Raw genomic sequence first — 20,089 nt, forward strand, 5'->3', positions numbered from 1 at the left:
ACACACATGGAAAAATCAAAATGACATGGATCGTTTATGTACAGGAAGGTCCTCCTTCCTGTACATAAATCGTTTTTAAAAATTCAATTTTGTGATTTTCATGTGTGTTGCATTAAGCAACACACATAAAAGTGACAAAATGGCATTTCATGATTGATCATGTGCAGGAAGGGACACCGTCCTACACATAAACAATCCTCCCATGCATGCAGACACCCTTGCACTACGTTGCAAGGGTGCCTGCGTTAGCGCTATACTGCTAAGTGTAGCACCATTACAGGGGGAAACGCAAGGCTGCACCGTTTCCTTATATATATGGTGCAGCCTTGCGTTTCAGAAGTGGCGTAGTGAGACATTAAGCCATGACGGCTAATGCCTCACTGCGCCACTTCCTTGTACTTATCCCTGAGTTTCCCTAATGTATGAACAAGCACTTTGCAGTGACTTATGTTCACAAAGAATGCCAGAAACATTGATGCTCTTTATAAATTAATATCAATTTTGGAGAAAAAATAAATCATGCCTCCTTATAACATGCACCAGCACTGTTTTCATAATTATTGTATTGATAATATAAATCAGAAATCCAGTGCGATGAAGAGATCTGACTTATACACATTCACAAATAATGTACTTTCTTAACCATCAACACTTTAGAATATATATAAAAAAACTAAAAACTGGATTCCTGTACATGTACATAAATGCCTTTGGCAATAATTATTCGTATAATTAGTTCTAAGTATGAGTTTCCTTTATAATCTAATGATGGAACTAACTAATGCCGAAGAGTTCATAGAAATGTTTAAATAAGCTTATATATATATATCACATTCTTGTCCTTTTAAGATGTCTGTCGTTGATCAAGATCATGCCTATATTTATAAATAACAAGTGTTAAGTGTAAAAAACAAGCAGAGTGAAATACACTTTAGAATAAATTGTATGGCATTTATATCGAATAGGTTGATGTACATAACTGTAGTCAACTGAATGAACAAAACGGTGGCATGAACTTGACTGTTTTTGCAGAGAAAGTATGAATGCTCCTGTTGTTTTTACTTGAAAGTGGTGATGGACTTACACAAAGTATCACTTTAAATAGTCTGTTTATGCGCATGGATTCTATAGTCCAGTTGAAGTCAAAACGCTTAAGCCATCTACTCCTGTTTTGTGCCCAGTTGAAACAGTATAAATAAATATGGGCCAGATGTACCATCATTTTTTGCAGTTGCAAACGGGAAATTGGTTCATTTGCGACAGCAAAAAGGAGTCCTGGCATAATTAAAATGCGAATTTTTTAGCCGGACTCGCAAAATAGAGTTTGCAACTCTCACTATTAGGAAGGGGTGTCCCTTCCTAATAGTCGGTCAGAATATAATGCACCATTGTTTTGCAACAGCATTTGCGGCCGCAAAACACTCGCAAACGGGAAGGGGTCCCCAGGGGCCCATTCCCCTTTGTGAATGGATGCGTAAATAGTTTTTTAAGAGCTGGAAGAGGTCCCAGGGACCACTGCCTGCCCTTATAAAATGAAAGAGAAACGTTTCATGTTTCTTTTTTAAATGCATCCGCTTTCCTCTAAGGAAAACGGTCTGCATTTTAAACAAAAAAACTGCTTTATTTAAAAAAGCAGTCACAGACATGGTGGTCTGCTGATCCCAGCACTCCACCTTCCCTGAGAGTGCAAGCAATTCCTTATGGGGGTCGCAAATTGCACCTACCTCATGAATATTAAAGAGGCATGCAATTTGAGACCCCATTTGGAATGATTAACAGTGTCTGAGACACTGTTGTCCATTCCAATTTGCGAGTCACAAATTGCGAGTCGCAAAACAATGCCATTTGCGACTCGCAAATTGGTAGGGTTATACCTAAATTCAAAGAAACTCAATTTGGGTGCCACTTTCTTGCCTTGCTGGAGTAAAAACTATATACATAGATAATATTACAGTGGCATCAATAGGGCCAGTGTAGTTATAGTTGAGTCAGATGTTACACTGTAATAACACTTAACGTTTCTTAATAACTTTGGTTCCATTAGACAAACTTGAATTATATTTACCCCTCCAAAATGTACATCCATTTGGCTACTGTACAATAGGGTTAATGTAGATCCATCAAGCGGGCCAAGAAAAGTGGGAGGTCCAAAAGTGCCATTTCCCATTTTAATTCCCATAGAAGTCATAGCTCGATGGAACAAGATTACCCCAAATTTGACATGAACGCATAACTATCAGGAACGTGCCATTGCTTGGTTTGGGTAAAATCTATTCTGTATTTTTCATAGAAAATTTACATTGAAGAGGTGCTCAAGTTGGCATGAAGAGGTTTAATGTAGAGACATGTGGACTTTCAATGTGCTGATCCCGTGTGTATTCGCAATCCCATTGATGGTGCATGATTCCACTTAGAGTAAATATGGACACCTAATGTGGAAAAGATTTTTCCTCTTGTTTTGCATTGCAGATTCATACATCCAACAGCAGGTTTGAGAACCGGTCACATTCTGATTAGTTGTCCATCACAGAAACATTATTGTTGGGACTACCATTATTCAACATGATGCACTGAGCACAGTAGTGGGAAAAATCAAAAGAAAAAGAGCAGAAGAGGACAGAATGAGTACACTATGACCCTGAACATATGTGAAGGGGCCTAAATGGGACCTTCACAGGCAGTAACATATATATTTAACAAAACATTTTATTGCACTGGTCCCATGCTGGAGGTGTGAATCCATGACCCTCTCTGGGCTGAAGGACGTGCACAGCATGGATTGCCATTGTACACAGGATTTAGCCAGAGGACATGCCCCGCTGCCAACCCCACTGCCCACATCTTAAAAGATATATGCACATCAGGGGTCACTGCCTTTGGAAGGTTGGGCCCAGGATGGCGGGGTGCAGCAAGATTTGGCTGCAACAGGCCAGGCACATGGCCTGCCCAGGGACAAGGCGCTGCCGCCAACTCTTACAACACACATCTGAAGGCCATGCTTCAAAGGATTGGCTGCCAAAAATGGGTTGGGCACAGGACCCGGTCACAGCCTTGAGGATTCTGGATCTGCAGAAATGGCACTGTTTAGCTTGGGAGGCTTGGTGCAGGGCCTGGCCTCCTCACCCCCTGTTTCACATGACTGTGTGCAGTGATGGTTGGCCACCGGTGGCAGTTTGGGCCCCTGGGCGTGGCAGGAATCAATTTTCTCTGGTCAAGCCCCACTGCATATGTACATAAGTAGTGTGCAGTGGAGTTTCAATTCCTGTGGAAGTTTAGTTACAGTGAATGGCTGTAGGATAAGCCCTGTAGCCACTACCTCCCACAGACAGCCTTATCCTTGCTTAATGGGGGTGGCTCCCTGCAGAGCGCAGGGAACTCCTGAAAGAGTTATATGGGAAACATCCTTTACAACGCAACTTTTACCACGCAGTGCCTTTACGACGCAACTTTTACAACGCAAACCATTATAACGCATTGCGCTGGGGGGCGCTCTAGGATAGGGAATAGGTTTAATTTACTATCCAACACCTTCCCTACTATCCACGGGGACTGGAGTTGGAATAGTAAATTTAACTATTCACTATCCAGCGCCCCAAAGCACTATGCGTTGTAAAGGCATGCGTTGTAAAAACAGCGTTGTAAAGGCATGCAATGTAAAAGCATGCGTTGTAATGTCATACATTTGAGTTATATATTAAAAAAAGAAAGTCTAAAGTGAAGTTATTGATTGGCTTTGTAATAATACTTTGTGTATGTTTAAAAAAAATGCATTTAGCAAACCACTGTTAAAATGCAGTTATATTTGCGAATTAAAGCTGAAAAATCACTGAAATGTTCAAGTTATAGTTCAGACCATAATTCGTAACTCACACAACTGCCATGAAAACCAACTCACACATAATTCACATACAATATGTAATGCTTAAAACCACACAATATTCATACCACTAAATAACAACATCAAAGAGAATATGTAATTAAACAGCCAGACACAATTAAAACGATAAATGATAGTTCATTCACAGTCGTCCCTGTAAAAGTGGTAAGGGTAATGTGATTTGTAATCTCACCTGTAAAATGATTTACATTGGTACCTGCATTGGTTTCTTTAAGATAATGTGCAGATGTATAGCATATGATATGCTATTTATTAGTATTGCTGAATGTGTGGAGGCAAAATGACTCACGAGCGGATGGCCGCTCACTCCCCTCTCTTTCAACAAAGGTAAAAAACAACATATTACACTGTATCTGCTTATATAGTTTATGCCACGGTATTCTTTATGTGAGTTTGGTTTTATATAAACAAAGTATTAAACCAAAACCAGGATGCAATGGATTAAATTTGTGGCGAAATGTAAAACCACATTGATGAAAAGTCCTGGCTATTGGGAGAGTTGTTCGTCTGGAAAAAGTGATTGTTACATGCAACATGTCAGAATGTTTTTCTCAAGCCTTTATGCTGTACTTAAGTTATAGGCTCTAATTAGACCTTTGCACTATACTAATGCATGGATGAATGTGAGTTTATTAGCACAGCTCTGTTTATCAATTGTTATTTAGCCACATATTATATATATATATATATATATATATATATATATATGCACACAATATGTGGCTGTATAACATTGCATACTTATATAGCTGGGTATATATATATATATATATTCACTGAAAAAACCATAGGTTATAGACCATATATAGTTAGGAATTAGCATTTACAAAACCTTGAAAATTCACTGAAAAAACCATAGGTTATAGACCATATATAGTTAGGAATTAGCATTTAAAAAACCTTATTTTACTCACACAAAACCATTGAAATTCCATATACAGTTAGTTGTACTAACTATATATCGCGCACCCGCAATCCACTGCTGATCATGTCACATATTACATCATTCATGACATGGTCAGTGACATCACTGATGACATCACTGATGACATCTCAAATGACATCACTGATGACATCACTGATGACATCTCAAATGACATCACTGATGACATCTCAAATGACATCACTGATGACATCACTGATGACATCTCATTTGACATTACTGATCACATCACTGATGACATCATTCATGTGATAATACGATGAACCTCTTCAGACTCTAATATAACCTTAGATACAATCAGTGTAAACAGACACTCATAGACTGTCACTCATCCATGGAGTTACTCAGACACTTAGTCAGTCATACAAAGAATCAATCACACCTCCATTTCCTCAACTATACAGTTATACACACCTTACTTATTCAAACATATACTAAAACATATTTACTCACTTATACAATCCTGGATACAAGTTCACAATGATCCATACAGCCACTCACACATTCACTGGCTCTTATGCACAGTTATTTATATATGTCAACTCTCACATGTACTGTATTTTACATATGTACTTACTTTAACATGTAGCACTGAGATATCCATTCACTCACCAATACACTCATGCACACAGTCAACTGCCCATACAGCTGTTTCCACATGCACTTTTGAACCCATACATCTAGTCAATCAACTGCTCACACATCTATGCAGAGAGTCATACACCTCCCAGCCACCCACACACACACTCAGTCTCCCATACAAATGCTTGGGCAACCAATCAATAACCCATACAGTTAATCATATAGCTACTGATCAACACATGCAGCAGTTTACAGAACAACAGACATAATGATGCACAAATTAAGACAGTTTAGTCACTAACCCATGCACTCAGTGAGACACATTTAATCAGTCACTCATACAGTCAGTCATGCCCCTACTAAATCCTTCATCCAGACACTTATACATCCACTCAAGACATATTTTAACTTTACAGAAAAATACAGTCACTGGATGTTGTCATCAGTGATGTTATCAGTGATGTCATTTGAGATGTCATCAGTGATGTCATCAATGATGTCATTTGAGATGTCATCAGTGATGTCATCAGTGATGTCATTTGAGATGTCATCAGTGATGTCATCAGTGATGTCACTGACCATGTCATGAATGATGTAATATGTGACATGATCAGCAGTGGATTGCGGGTGCGTGATATATAGTTAGTACAACTAACTATATATGGAATTTCAATGGTTTTGTGTGAGTAAAATAAGGTTTTTTAAATGCTAATTCCTAACTATATATGGTCTATAACCTATGGTTTTTTCAGTGAATTTTCAAGGTTTTGTAAATGCTAATTCCTAACTATATATGGTCTATAACCTATGGTTTTTTCAGTGAATTTTCAAGGTTTTGTAAATGCTAATTCCTAACTATATATGGTCTATAAACTATGGTTTTTCAGTGAATTTCATTGGTTTTTTAAAAGCTAATATCTATAGCTATAAAATGTATTCTTCTTTAAATCCAAAAATATATTTTATATGTTTATTAATAATTTTTTTTTAAATATTTTTTTTGTTTCGCTCCCGGTTCGCGAACCGGGAAGCTTTCCGTTAGCTCAATTTGATGCCGTGACCTGGTCCGCGAACCGGTAAACGTTCCGTTAGCGCAACTGCCGCGTTAGAAATCAACATCGTGACGCGATGCGGAAGCGCGACGTATCACGTTGTCGCGTAATGCGTCTTATGACGCGCTGCGTTAGCGCACCCGGAAGTGCTCCGGTACGCGAACCGAGGCACGAAGCGCAGCGACCCGGAAGCGATCCGGGGCGCGTTCCGCAGCGTGTAACATAAGCGTGAGAGGTCATGTGACTTGTTAATAAAACTTTTCATTGGTTCATTTAACTTTTGGTTTCATAATCATGTAAGGCTAGGTCAGGTGACCTAAAAATAACACTTTTCATTGGTTTAGAACTATTGTTTTTCCCAAATGATGAAAACCCCTCCTTCTTTCCTCACTCTGACTTTCATCTTTGTGAGAGGAAGACCTTATTTCATACTAGAGCAATGGCTTCAATGGTAGCTTCAGCTGGTGGACCCCCACCACCACCACCACCTCCTCATGGGAAGAGAGGACCACCTCCCCAGGTCATCACCAACACAGAGGAGGAAGAGGAAGAAATAGAGGAAGAGGAGAGAGAAGGACCACAGTTCTTGGTAGAGGTGCCCCGGGTTTCCCATAGGAAAGCCAGTTTCATTTGGCAGTTTTTTTCAATGCCTCCAGGCCAGAAAAAAGTGAATGCGAGGTATGTCACCTGCCTCATTTGCAAAGAAAAATTATCAAGAGGGACTGATAAAAAGTATAGCTATGGGAACTATACCATGCATAGGCACATGAGCAGGTGGCATCCACTCAATTACAGCCGGGCGGAAATAAGAGACATGGAACAGAACCCAACAGCAACTCCTGTGGCCAGGTCAACTTCGTTGATTTCTTTGACAGCAGCAGAGGCACGGGAAACCGTGCCAAACATCCAGGATAATTTTGGGCATATGAAGTTTACTTGTCTGCAATGCGGTGCATTGATATCATGTGGCAACATGAGTATCAATTCAATAAACCTAGCTTACAACAATCATAATTGCCCTAACCGCCCCACACAGTAATTTTTTTTTTGCTCCTGTTGAGCCCTTTTCAATGCCTGTTTTTTGTTGTTTCCCCCCCCCAAAAAACAAAACAAATATAAAATTGTTTAAAAAATACAAAAAAAACAAAAAATGTTCAAAAAATAAAAAAAAAATATAAAACAACAAAAACATTAAAAAAAAGTTCTTTTCAGAACTACCTCCCCTTTCAAAAAAAATTGCTAGAATGTTTAGCACTCTAGCAAGCTCTATTTCTTTTAGTTCGCTCCCAGTTCGCTTCCCGGTTCGCGAACCGGGAGCGAACCAAAATTTTTAAAAAAAGAAGAATAAGTATAAGGAAAGTAAACAGAGAGTGATGTTAAAAGAAAGACAGCTATAGGGAGTAAACCAGAGATACTGTTTAATAGATCTATTTACCGAAGAAAAGACGGAAGAGGGTATAATTGTGGAAAACAAAATAGATAAGGAAGTGAAAGAAAAAAAAGAGAGTAGAACAATAACAAAGAAGAGTTTCTTGGAGAATGTGAGTGAATGTTCAAAATAAGATTAAAACATGGGGAATAACAGAGAGAAAAAATAGAAAACAGAAAACAAAAAATAACAGAAAAAGATTAATTGAAACAGCAAAGAAATGTAAATAACATAGAGCCATATCATCAACATAGGCAATAAAAGTTTTGCAGCTTTTATCGGCAGAAATATGTCACCAAAGCCGCTTTTGCGGCAGAAAACTGCCGCTAAAACCACTTTTGCACCAGTTTTCTGCCAATAAAAACAGCAATAATTTTATTGGCTGTGTTCATAATATGCCCCTTAGTGTGCTTCAACTACACAGAGAAAGCATTATGAACAAGTAGTGAAAAAGTGATCAGTCAAAGACACTAAGAGTAATAGAGACGGAGTGAGTGAACAAGAGTGAGGAACTATGAGAAGAGAGGGACTGAGAAAAGGAGTGGAAGGAGTTGAGTAAGTAGGTAAAAGAGAAAGGAATGAGGAAAGTAGCAAAGGCAGGAAACTGAGGGTTAAAGAAATAAAGCTGTGGAACTAATAGTAGGTGAATGTGATAGAAATGTAACGAAAAGAATACAAAACATTTACCTTATAATTGTCGTTAAATTACTCACTTTTTGTTTTTATACTTTCAATCTGTGAAAGAGAGAACAGACATTTGAAAAATATTAAAACATGTATTTAAAAATTACAAAAGACAAGGGGAAAGATTGAAGGACAAACAGTTTTTCAACAACTTTGACACTGACATAAGCTTCTGCTTCTCCAGGCCCCCTACACAGTCCTAAAGATATACATTTTAAACTAACAGTATCTTGATATAGATGAAGTGAGGCCTATCTTAAAACATGGTGCATCTTTTGCACTGCTGTTGTCTCAGAAAAGTGTCGCAAGACACTAACATTTTAAATGATTGCTTCAGGATGCCAATAAGATGTGTCCTATTCAGAGGTTTGTTTGAGGTGAGACCTACTCAGGGTTCCAAATGAAATTTCGAGTTGTTTGAAGAGAACAGAGGACATAATACATGTGGAGGCCTACCAACGAAGTGATTAATGTCCACTGCACTCTTGAACAAATGTCAGGCCTCCTCTGTCTTCAGGAACAGGCCTAAACCTCATCTACACAATGTGGTATGTAATGTTAGGAAACACAGGTAATATAATTGAAAAACATCATTCATGACATGGTCAGTGACATCACTGATGACATCACTGATGACATTCCACAATCATATGACCTGTGTTTCCTTTGCTTAGGTATCTCATTGTGGAAATGTAGTCTATCATATGAAAGACTACGTAGAATATGAGCACTGTATGCAAGAACTTTGACACTTACAGAAGCCTCTCCTTCTCCATCCCTCCTACACAGTTCTAAATGTACATCATAAATGGAAACAGTACAGAATTAATTATACATGTTAAATGGTTTATTTTTGCTGTTCTCAGAATGTATCAAATTTCACTAAAAACAGTCAAAATGATTGTGTTTAAAAAACCCATACAACATAACAAATCAGAATTCAGAACTCCTTAAAGTTAACTTACTTTCCATGACGTCAAAGGATGTCCTATGAACAGCTTACACTCTGTTGTGCTGTTATTACTTTCAGCCCGCCACTTTCTGAAAGAAAACCTCCATCGTTTTGAAAAACATGTTACATACAATAAATGACTTCTTGCTCTCTACCACAAGTTTCCACAAGGCCAAATCTTGTCAGAGCCATTTATAACTCTTGGATTTCTTGTAAGCCAATCCCGTCATTTGGCATTTCCGCAACTTTCAGAATTAAAATGTTGAAGATCATTTTCACAATCCTGGACTAGTAATATCTTCCCCTTCTTCCTCAGTCATGTTCTACATTTCCTATGACACTGATACTGCTTACTATGAAGCAGACTTACACTACCTCTATGACTACTACAATTATTTAATTCTCTACATCACTTTTAATCACAAAGCAATGTAAAACAGTAGACAGCATTGCAGACTTACATTCCCTCTACTCTATGTTTTGATTGGCTGCTTCAATTAGCTTATAAAAAGAAATAGTTTTTCTGAACTCATTCAAAGTGCACTTATTTCTCCATGACGTCCAGTCTTATGGTTAGAAGTTATGTCTCTGAACTACACTTATCCTCAAGGCCAAATCGTGTAGGAGCCATTAGAACTTCTTGAAAGTCCTCAGAGCACATCCCAAGATTCTTTCCCTAAAATTTTGGTTTTAAAAACACCAGGTAAGAGTTTTTAAGGTCATACGGCAATTTTTTTTTGAAAATTAAAACAGAATCATTGCAGAATGACCAGCCATTTCTAGACTTTAAATAAGCTGTGTAATGTCCTGATGTTATTGAAGGACCGTCATGATATATAATTGCTGAAGTTACAAAAGTCCTTCCTGATATTGACAACTGCGAAGCCACAAAATTTTTTATTAAAGTTGTCAATTTTGTTCCATCAGGCCTACATCGTTGGAACATTAAAATGACATACTGGCCATATGTTTGTATAAATAATGTGGACATCATTTCAGATTTACATTGGCTACACTCCATGTTGTGATCAGCTGCTTTTACTAGCTTATTAAAGGAGACTGATTTACTGTCTGGCAAAGTTAAATATATAAATCTTTCTGAGTCTACACTAGTAGTACTTGATACCATACAGTTCTCGCAGTCATGCTGCCATTGATAAGAAAGCCCAAACAGCTGATCTACATCTACACCTTCAGCATGCAATACATCAAGGATATACATTAAAAACTCCTGACAATCTTGCTAAATATTTTGAGAGAATTGTGTTTGGCCTGAACATCTGTCTAACAGATTTCGAATTTCAGACACACTTTCTATGTTTGTTCTATCAGTGCTACATTTTTCTAAGACAGAATTTAACAAACTGCAAAATCTTTGATCAGAATTGACCACAATCTCTTCTTTTACATTTTCTAGAGAAAACAAAACATTAACCACTACATTAGCATAGCAGTTGACACCAGAACTGTTTTCAAATTGAAAACCAACAACATCTTCAACAGAATCCTTTTTGTTTCTGCTTATAATTTCAGGTTCATCGACTTTTCGTCTTTTTGCTACAACCTCCCTAGTATTGGTCACATTTCTTCGTTTCCGGCCTACCACACGTTTCTCAAACAAAGGATATTGAGGCAAATGTGGCGCATACTCTCTTCTTAACCTATTGTATTCCTTAACACAATCTAGATCCGCACAAATGTTTGTGACATCACACTCAATCAAGTACAATCCCGATAAAGTTCTAACTCGTGACAATGCCACATATGCCATACCCTCCTTAAACACAGAACTGCCAATATTCACCAATGCACTGTCTACACTTAAACCTTGCGATTTATGGATTGTCACCGCATATGCCAAGCAAACAGGAAACTGCTTACGGCGAACATATAAGTCTTTTACAAGCAAAAATCTAGCAGAACAACGACCAATTAGCTGTACTTCCTCAATGCCATCAAATTTAATTTTTAAAAATTCAATTCCTTCTCTATTTCTGTATTTCACAAAATCAACAACATTACCCATTGATCCATTTACCAGACCTCTTTCAACATGTAAATTCCTTCTTAAAATTATACGGCAGTTCAAGCACACATTCAGAGTCTTTTCAAAACCTGCAGTTTTAGATATACTCTTCTCTAATGAATCCAATTTTGTTTTCAGATTCTCAGACAAAATAATTGTTGATCCCATATGCTCTACTCTGTCAATAGCTTCCAGTTTCACAATCTCTTGCTTTTCTAAATGCAACATTTTGTTGTTGAATTTGGTACATTCTGCAAGAGTTGGCATCAAACATATTCCAGATTTCTTCTCAGTAATTTTCTGAAAAATATTCTCAGGCACAACATCTTGTTCTGGATATAAATTTGACAGTAATCGTGCATGTAAAGCTTCTTTCCCATGCTCGGTCACTTTTCCAATTCTAACATCTTGTAGAATAGTCTTGTAAACTTCATCCTTCGCCTGACGCATATTTTCATGCAGTTCAGCATAATTGAAGTTCAACCATATATTGACGTTGCCAATGCTGCCTAGGCACTTCCTGGTATCTTCATGCGTGAGCATTTTGAACACAGGTTGCCCTTTCACTGGTGTCAGCTGCAGAAGATCTCCGAAAACAATGATGTGTTTGCCACCAAATAACACATCATACTCTGTTTTGAGAACTTCTTGCATTCTCAAATGCACAAAGGCAAGCATGACATTGGAAACCATGCTTACTTCGTCAATGATAAGAAGTTTCATTTTCCTCAAGATTCTTGAAACTTCAAAACAAGCATCTCCAGATAACTTGTGATATTGTAATTTGTTGTCATGCTCCACTGGCAGCATCAGTAAACGATGTAAAGTAATCCCTTTAATGTTATGTGCTGCCAGTCCAGTTGGAGCGGTGACAACACAAGACAGCGATGACTCTGTCCTTTCCTGCAAATAACATGAAATTACTTTAATAAGGAAACTTTTTCCAGTTCCCGCTTCTCCACTCACGTACAGTCGGACAGGCTTCAACGACGTACATGAGCACTCTTTCTTGTCATGACTTAATCCATGATCAATTTGCATGGTAACTTCGTCATATATTTTCCTCTGCTGAACGTTGAGTTGTCTTTCCAACTCTTCTAAGTTAACCGCATCCTCCTGAGCATGTGCCATGGCTCTTTCCACTTCATTCATAGCAGTGGCAGCTTCATTTTCGATAACAGGTCCTCCTAGTGGATCCTGACTCAATGAAGCAGAACTCTGACTGTCCTGAGAACTGTCTCTGGCAATCTCGGCTGCAATCATTGCTTCCTGCTCAATTTCCGCATTCAACATTTCTACATATTTGGGAAAAGCAGGACATTCTATGGTCTCCTTGGCGGCATTGAAAGAGTCTTCGTAACAGAGAAAATCTCCAAGCAGTTCCTCTTCTGCACGCCAAGGCTTGAAAAGTTGCAAAAGTGCTAAATAGAAAAACTCCTTTTTTTCAGGAGATTCGCCACTCAATTTTCGATGGTTTACCAAGTGGCATTTTCTTTGCTTGACCAGACATCCCTCACTTCCTATTACAGCATACACTCCTTTCTCAGTATCTTCTTTGATGTTCCTCTTGAATATGTAATTTTGAAGAACCTCATATAAACAAACATTCTCGAGGTGAATGCTTCGATTTGGATAATATGTATCCAACATGTTGGTCTTCAAAATGTCGGTACTGTTTGGCTCCTTTTCCGCCAAATACTCAATTTCCCGCACAGGTTTGAGAACTCGATTACGCGTTGCAGCAAGACCAAGACTCGCCCAAATGATACTCCTGGACTTGGCATAGAGACTTGCTGAAGACAACCGGTCAGAACATTCGTACGCTCCAATTTCTCGATGCGACAACATCTTCAGACTGAAACTGTACAACTTCTTGCTGAGGCTCTTTTCATGGGAAATGTCCTCCCACATATCCTTCAATTCTGTCTTCTCTTTTTTGGTGATGTAAGACGTCACATACCGAGCCACAGCCATACAGTTATCAGCCACAAACTGTATATCCATGTTAGCATTCCACATGGACAAAATCACCGGGTTGTCGTCGTTGATGTACTTGGACTCTTCGTTCCTCTTCAAATTGTATGTGTTTTTAGGTGATTTCTTCATCACATTATGTCGCAGCGAAGACATCAAACTGTTTACTCTTCCTTTAGAAATCACCGGTCGTGGAAAGCCGAAACGACATTTGGTGTAGAACTTGTCCTTGTTTCGGAATTTACGACGACAGTACTTTCCACATCGATGGCTTTGGAAACGCAGAACTTTTTCTCTTAGGCTTTTCTTCTCCTTTGCGTTTGGAACAGCACACGTAGAATACTCTTGTATAAAACTCATCACTGAGTCTTCTGGATCCGTTCCAAATTTAGGTGCATCCTTGATCCACAGCAACATATGTATATGAGGAGCACCTCTTGCTTGGTACTCCTTTCTCCAGAAGAAATCCAACACCTCTCCAAGAGGTGGATTCTTCTTATTCATGATGAAAGACATCATAGCTTCAAATCTATGATTGAAGTACCTACATACATTGACTGGATCCAAAGAGCACAGTTCTCCGGGTGTCTTGAATTCGATGTTTTCTACGTTAGCATTTGCCTCTCGTAGAAATTCAAGTAAGTCTTCCCAGCCATACTCGGCACAGCTCAGAGTGAGGAACCATGTGGGAGTTCCTAAGTTCCTCAGCATACATTTTAAATCACCATGACGATGGTACCAGTACTCATTAGTACCACGCTGACCCGCCATGAGATTAATCAGGTGAGAATCCAAAATACTGTCTTGGACATTGACTTTATCCATAAAGTCACTTGCCGAGATGTTTTGCATGTGTATACCACTTTTCAAGATGTGGTTCACTGCATATGACAGTCCAGACAGATCGCTTTCAAACAGGAGATGAAACAAATAGGGAATGCATTGTCGAAACCTAGCATCTCCTGCATACAATCGCAAAGTCCGGTATTCAGAAGCAGGAATTTGATGAGGTCGCTCATCATATCTTCCTCCCTGACCTGTTGGAAAAAGCTGTGGGAAACACCGAGCTTCCAAACTTTCCTCCCAAACACTAATGGGACTCCCTTTGGCTTGTTTCATTTGAAACAACTCAATAGCATTCCCCATGACTTCCTTGGAATGCAAAGGATGAACACTATAATGTTCATATTGATTGATTGATTGATTGCTTTATTTCGATATGCATATATCATAAAAGCAGTACAAAAGGTAAAAACAGCATGTCGAAAAAAAGTATGACTGTACATTCGGTAAAAGAATAAAACACATTAGATCAGCATAAATTAATTAAAAGAAAGGATTAAATTGAAATGGACAGTCTTCTATGTCTAATCAACCAAGCCCATTTTAAAAACTTGGCAACAGCACAAACAATGGGAGGGGCTGTATTGGTTAAAAGAATCCGGAGGGCGACTGAGTGCTGGCGGGTACCCAATTCTCTGCAGATAGGACCAAGCCAACGTGATCTGGGGCGACTATAGTCCGGGCATTCGAAAAGAAAGTGTGGCACCGTCTCTGGTTTATCGGGACAGAGAGCACAAAAGCGTGATGGGGACTGGGGTTTATTCCACCTGGAGCAGAAGTCGGCCAAGGGTAGGGTTCCTAACCGGAATTTAATGTACAGGGACCGATCCATGGCAATTGTTATTATGTCCATGTACGGCTCATAGGTGACGACATCTTTTAACAGCAGAAAAGCTGCGGTGGTTTTGCAGTGCTGCTGGCTGCTGGTGCGCTTCACACAAACCCACTCCCCAAAAAGTTTTTTTAAGGTCTCCTTTGGGGGAGCGGAGTGGCTATGCCAGCAGGAGTCCAGGAGTCCAGGCCTAAGTCCCCTAAAAGGTGTTTAATGTCCTTCAGCCATTTAATGCTATGCCAACCGTCGGAGTGCATCACCTCAGCTAGACCATTGGCATAAGGTTTTAGCTCAGGAACCCTCCACAGGCGAGCCCAGAGCAAGAGGGGTCCCTTATAGCTTTACAGCCAGTATCCATGAGCACTGGGATAGTCGGACTACTCGATGGAATAGCAAGGAGATCTTTAATGAATTTGTTTTCGGCCTTGCTCAGTAAGTCCACTTTGCCCAGGCCCCACAGTTCGGCTCCATAAAGTGACGCAGGGACCGCACGTGCTTTATATATATCTAGTAGAGGGGCAACACAGTGTTTTGTTGAGTTGTTGAACTCCTTGAGGAGGGCCCCCCCCACCCTTTTGTGGGCCATTGTCATTTTATTGATGTGGGCGGTCCAGCTCATCGCGTCGTTAAGTCGAATTCCCAAGTAGTCGAATTCTGCCACTCTTTCAAGGGGTATGGAGTTCAGAATGGGAGGGCGGCCAAGTTTGCGTGGTGGATGCATAACTAGGTACTTGGTTTTTTCCACGTTGATGACAAGTCCCTTGGTGGTGCAAAAGTCCTGAAAGCGGTTCAATAGTGTCTGGAGACCTTGGGGGGTTTTAGAGATGAGGAGGGTGTCGTCGGCGAACAGTAAGGTTGGAATTTTTACGCCTCCCAGAGTGGGAGCGTCTGCTGGTTCGCCGAGTAGATGGTCTACCACTCCATTGATATAGAGGGAGAATAGTGTGGGGGCCAGGACACAACCCTGCCTTACTCCCCTCTCGACCCTGATCTTGTCGGTCTTTTCCCCGTTCAACCCCCATCTGACCTGGGCATAGGTGTTGTTGTGCAGTTTGATAAGGAGGTTTAGTATATACGGGGGCATCCCTTGTCCGTGAAGCACCCTCCAAAGTTCCTCCCTAGGAACCAGGTCAAAGGCAGTCTTTAGGTCAATAAAGGCAAAGTAAAGACTGCCTTTGCCCAGCTCCACCACCTTCCAGTATAGTAGCAGGAGCCTAAAGACCTGTTCGATAGTTCCTGTGCCTGAACGGAACCCAGCTTGCATATCGGACAGGATGTGGTTATCGTCCACCCATTGTGAGATCCTCCCCAAAATGGCTTTCCCCGCCAGTTTCTGGCTCGAGTCTATTAGGCTTATGGGCCTGTAATTCCCAGGTAGATCCCGGCTGCCCTTTTTGTAGATGGGGACCACCTCCGCACCTCTCCAGGAATCTGGCACAGGGCCTCCCACAACGATTGCATTGAGGAGTGCAGAGATTAGTACCCCCCATTCATCCGGATATGCTCGGAGGATGTCGCCTGGTAGGCCATCCGGACCAGCTGCTTTTAATGGTACCAAGGTTTTAATCTGCTTTGTGACATCCAAAACAGAAAAAAACTCCAGGTCTTGAACTAGGGTAAAGGGCGGGAGGTTAAAAGGGTCGTTTAGTGGGCCTTCAGCGGCAGAATAAAGTTTTTGGAAGTGGGAGAACCATGTCTGGGCATTGATGGTACAGGTCCTCAGGGTATCATCGGGACGGTTCCTATTGCCCACCAAGTCCCAAAAACCTTTGGCGTCTTTCCCACGACTGGCAGCCAGGAGGTCCTGCCAGAAATTTTACTCCCACTCCATCTTCGCGTTTTTTTGGCAGAGTGCATAGTGTCTCCTAGCCACCCTAGTCTTGGACGGTAGTTTGGACTTGACTGCTTCAATGAGAAGTGACTTCGCCTCCCTGCACTTCTGATTGTACCAGCCCTGTCTAGCTCGTGAGCTTGGTTTCCTTCTGTTCGTGTTAGCTGGAACTACAAAGAGGTCACTAATAGCCTGGGTTATGGTACAAAACCTTGGAGCCACCTCCAGCAACCCATCCTCTTGGGGGTCAAGATTGACTAGGGCTGAGGCAAGAAGCTGCCTGATGGCAGAAGTTTTCTCCTCTGAAAGTGCCAACTTCGCCCACTTTAGCCGCCGTCCACAGTTGGCGACTACTGACAGGTCCGAGGCGGGGTTACGAGAAGTTCTGCTCACAGTACTAGTTAGCCACCTGTGAGACAAGGTGAGAGAGAGGAGGTTGTGGTCACTCTCGACAGATGGTATAATCACCATGTCCTCCACCATGCTCCACAGGTGTATGTCAAGGAGAAAGTAATCAATCCGTGACGTATGCCCTAGCCTATTGTAGGTATGGGCCCCTGCTTTGTCGGACCTGGTCCTGCCATTGGCAGCCCTCAGACCAAACTCCATAGCTAATGAGTTGATCTGGAGGGCCACTTCTGTCCACTTTTTGATGGGACTGAGTTCAAGGGACGGAATCCCCCACCTGATGTCATGTACCTCTTGATCAGTTAGAATTTCGAGGTCCAGGGGCTCAAAGGTACAATTGAAATCGCCCGCCAACAGGGTACAAGACCTATGAGGTAACGAGCGAAGCTGGGCTTCTAGACAGGCTATTACTGGGGATTCTCTACCCCCCTTTGTGCCTCGGGCGTAAATGTTAAAAATATTTAGGATGACTCGACCCTGGGAATTTTTCAGCAATATATTGAGGAGATCCGGGCATTTGGTATCCCGCTCCACCACCCTGCAGTTGAGTTCTGAAGCCACCCAAATTAAGAGGCCACCCGAAGGGCGGCCCCTACCAGTTGCACTATGAACTGCTGGCAAAAAGTGGGTGGAATATCCTGCCTTGTGCAGGGGCACCCCACTCCAGGTTTCCTGGAACAGGCATATGGAGTATTGCTCCACTAGCGCGTTCCAGTCCGGCAGCGCTAGCTTCCTCTCGAGGCCCGCCACATTCCAGCTGAAAACCCTAATCGAGGGGACCGTCACAGCCGTAATGCTACAGTCCTCGACAGGGTGCAGCGTTTCCACAGCACCCACACCAGGGAGGCTAACCAGAAGGTCAGAAGATGCCCCGGTCTCCCCTTGCTCTTTTACCAACTCGGCAATAGCCTGGCTTTGAGATGTAGTCAAGGGACTACGGGTTTTAAGGAGGGGTGTAGGCTCGGCAGCAGGACTCAAAACCACAAGGGCCTCCCCGGGAGCGTCACAGAGTCAGCAACCCCAGGAACCCCAATTCTGTATCACTGGAGCTGGATATAACTGCTGAGAGAAGACTCCCGGGGAAGGGTGGCCGTGGACGATGTTTTCTACGAGAAATTGGCCCCCAGGACTGCTATTATAGGGGAGTTGTCCAAGGTGGATGGTAGGAGTGGTCGTGATAGTCCGTGGGTAGAAGAATGTTAAGTCGACTGCATCGACACCCGTTCCAGCCGTGGATCGCCCTTGGGAGCATATCAAATGGGTGACTCTTGCGTCTTGGAAATTAACCACCACACAATCCCCTTCAAGAGATTTTTTCCCGTGTCCAATCCATCCCACCCTGCGTACGCCAAGAATTATGCCATCCACTCCCGGAGGGAGGGGCCTGTTGATTTTCAGCCAATGGATGACCTTATTCTTAAGCGCCTGGTGATTTTCCTGCTGGGTACTCCTAATAGGGGGGACTTTGGTGAGGACGACAACAAATGGGTGGCACTCAGGGGGGGAGGTTAACTGGGGGACACTTTCGTGTAGGTTTCTGCGAAGAAGCCAATGGAGAAGGGTTTTTGGGCGGAAGGGTGGTGGGTTTAGCCTTAAGGGTTGTCGCTGTACCACCAGTTTTGGCGTGTAAAGCGGCCCCAGGTTGTGAAGTTGGGCCCGTCCCTCCCTTCTGGTGTTTCCTTTGGCCTAGGTTAGGGACTGGGGTTGTTACAACTGGGGGAGGAATAGCATGCACTTGGGCAGCTTGAGTGGAGACAATCGGCCTTATCTGCCTCGGGCAATCCTGGGAGGCGACCGAGGAAGCGTTCCCAGAAGCTGGTCGCTTGGGCGGCTGTGTCAACTGTTCTACTGGAGGATGACTCACTAAAGCCTCTTTCCCAGTGTTCCTGTCTGTCCTGTCCTCGCTGGGCTTCGGCTGTAATTTGAACAGGGTTTTCAGGGAAAAGAAATTGTCCCTGGTGACCTGTTCAAAACGGTCAAGCCTGTCCCCAACCTTTTGACTTGGTCAATAAGTGGTACCAAAAGAGACCTGACCAGTTTCTCGATCGGCTCCAGAAAGAGACCCTCGTTGACTAGGTCAGGTACTGCTGGGACCAGCAGGGGGGGTAGCACTGTGTCAGCTGCGATTGGAGGGGCATTAGAGTTCCCAGATGGTGCAGATCCTCCGGCACCTGAAAGAGCAGAGCCCCTCTGGGGCTGATACCTGGCGTGCTTAACAAGCGTAGGGTGACAGCCCTTTCGGAAGATATTTGCCTTTTTCCCCTTCCTTTTCGTTGGCCCCTGAATGGATCGAGACTTGGACTGAAGTTGTGGATCGGGTGTGGGAGCGTCAGGGCAGGATTGGGATAGAACACCAGGAAAGCTGGCTATGGGAAGGTCGGGGCAGGACTCCACAGCCACGGTACAAGGGCTGACGAGGAGAGGATCAATCAGCAAACTTTCTACCCCATCTGTTCCAACCTCTATTGGTGCAATATGTGAATCCCCAGGTAGATCCCCAAACAGGGGTGCGGGGGAAATGGAGGTTTGTGAGGACATCCCTAATGCCGAAGAAGGACTTTTGGAAGGGGGGAAGTCCAAAGAGAGGCGCCGTTGTGATATAGCGATCTCATTGTCTATAACAGCCGCCACCCTG

This window comes from Lissotriton helveticus, chromosome 3_1 (assembly GCF_964261635.1).
Source record: "Lissotriton helveticus chromosome 3_1, aLisHel1.1, whole genome shotgun sequence".
NCBI lineage: Eukaryota > Metazoa > Chordata > Amphibia > Caudata > Salamandridae > Lissotriton > Lissotriton helveticus.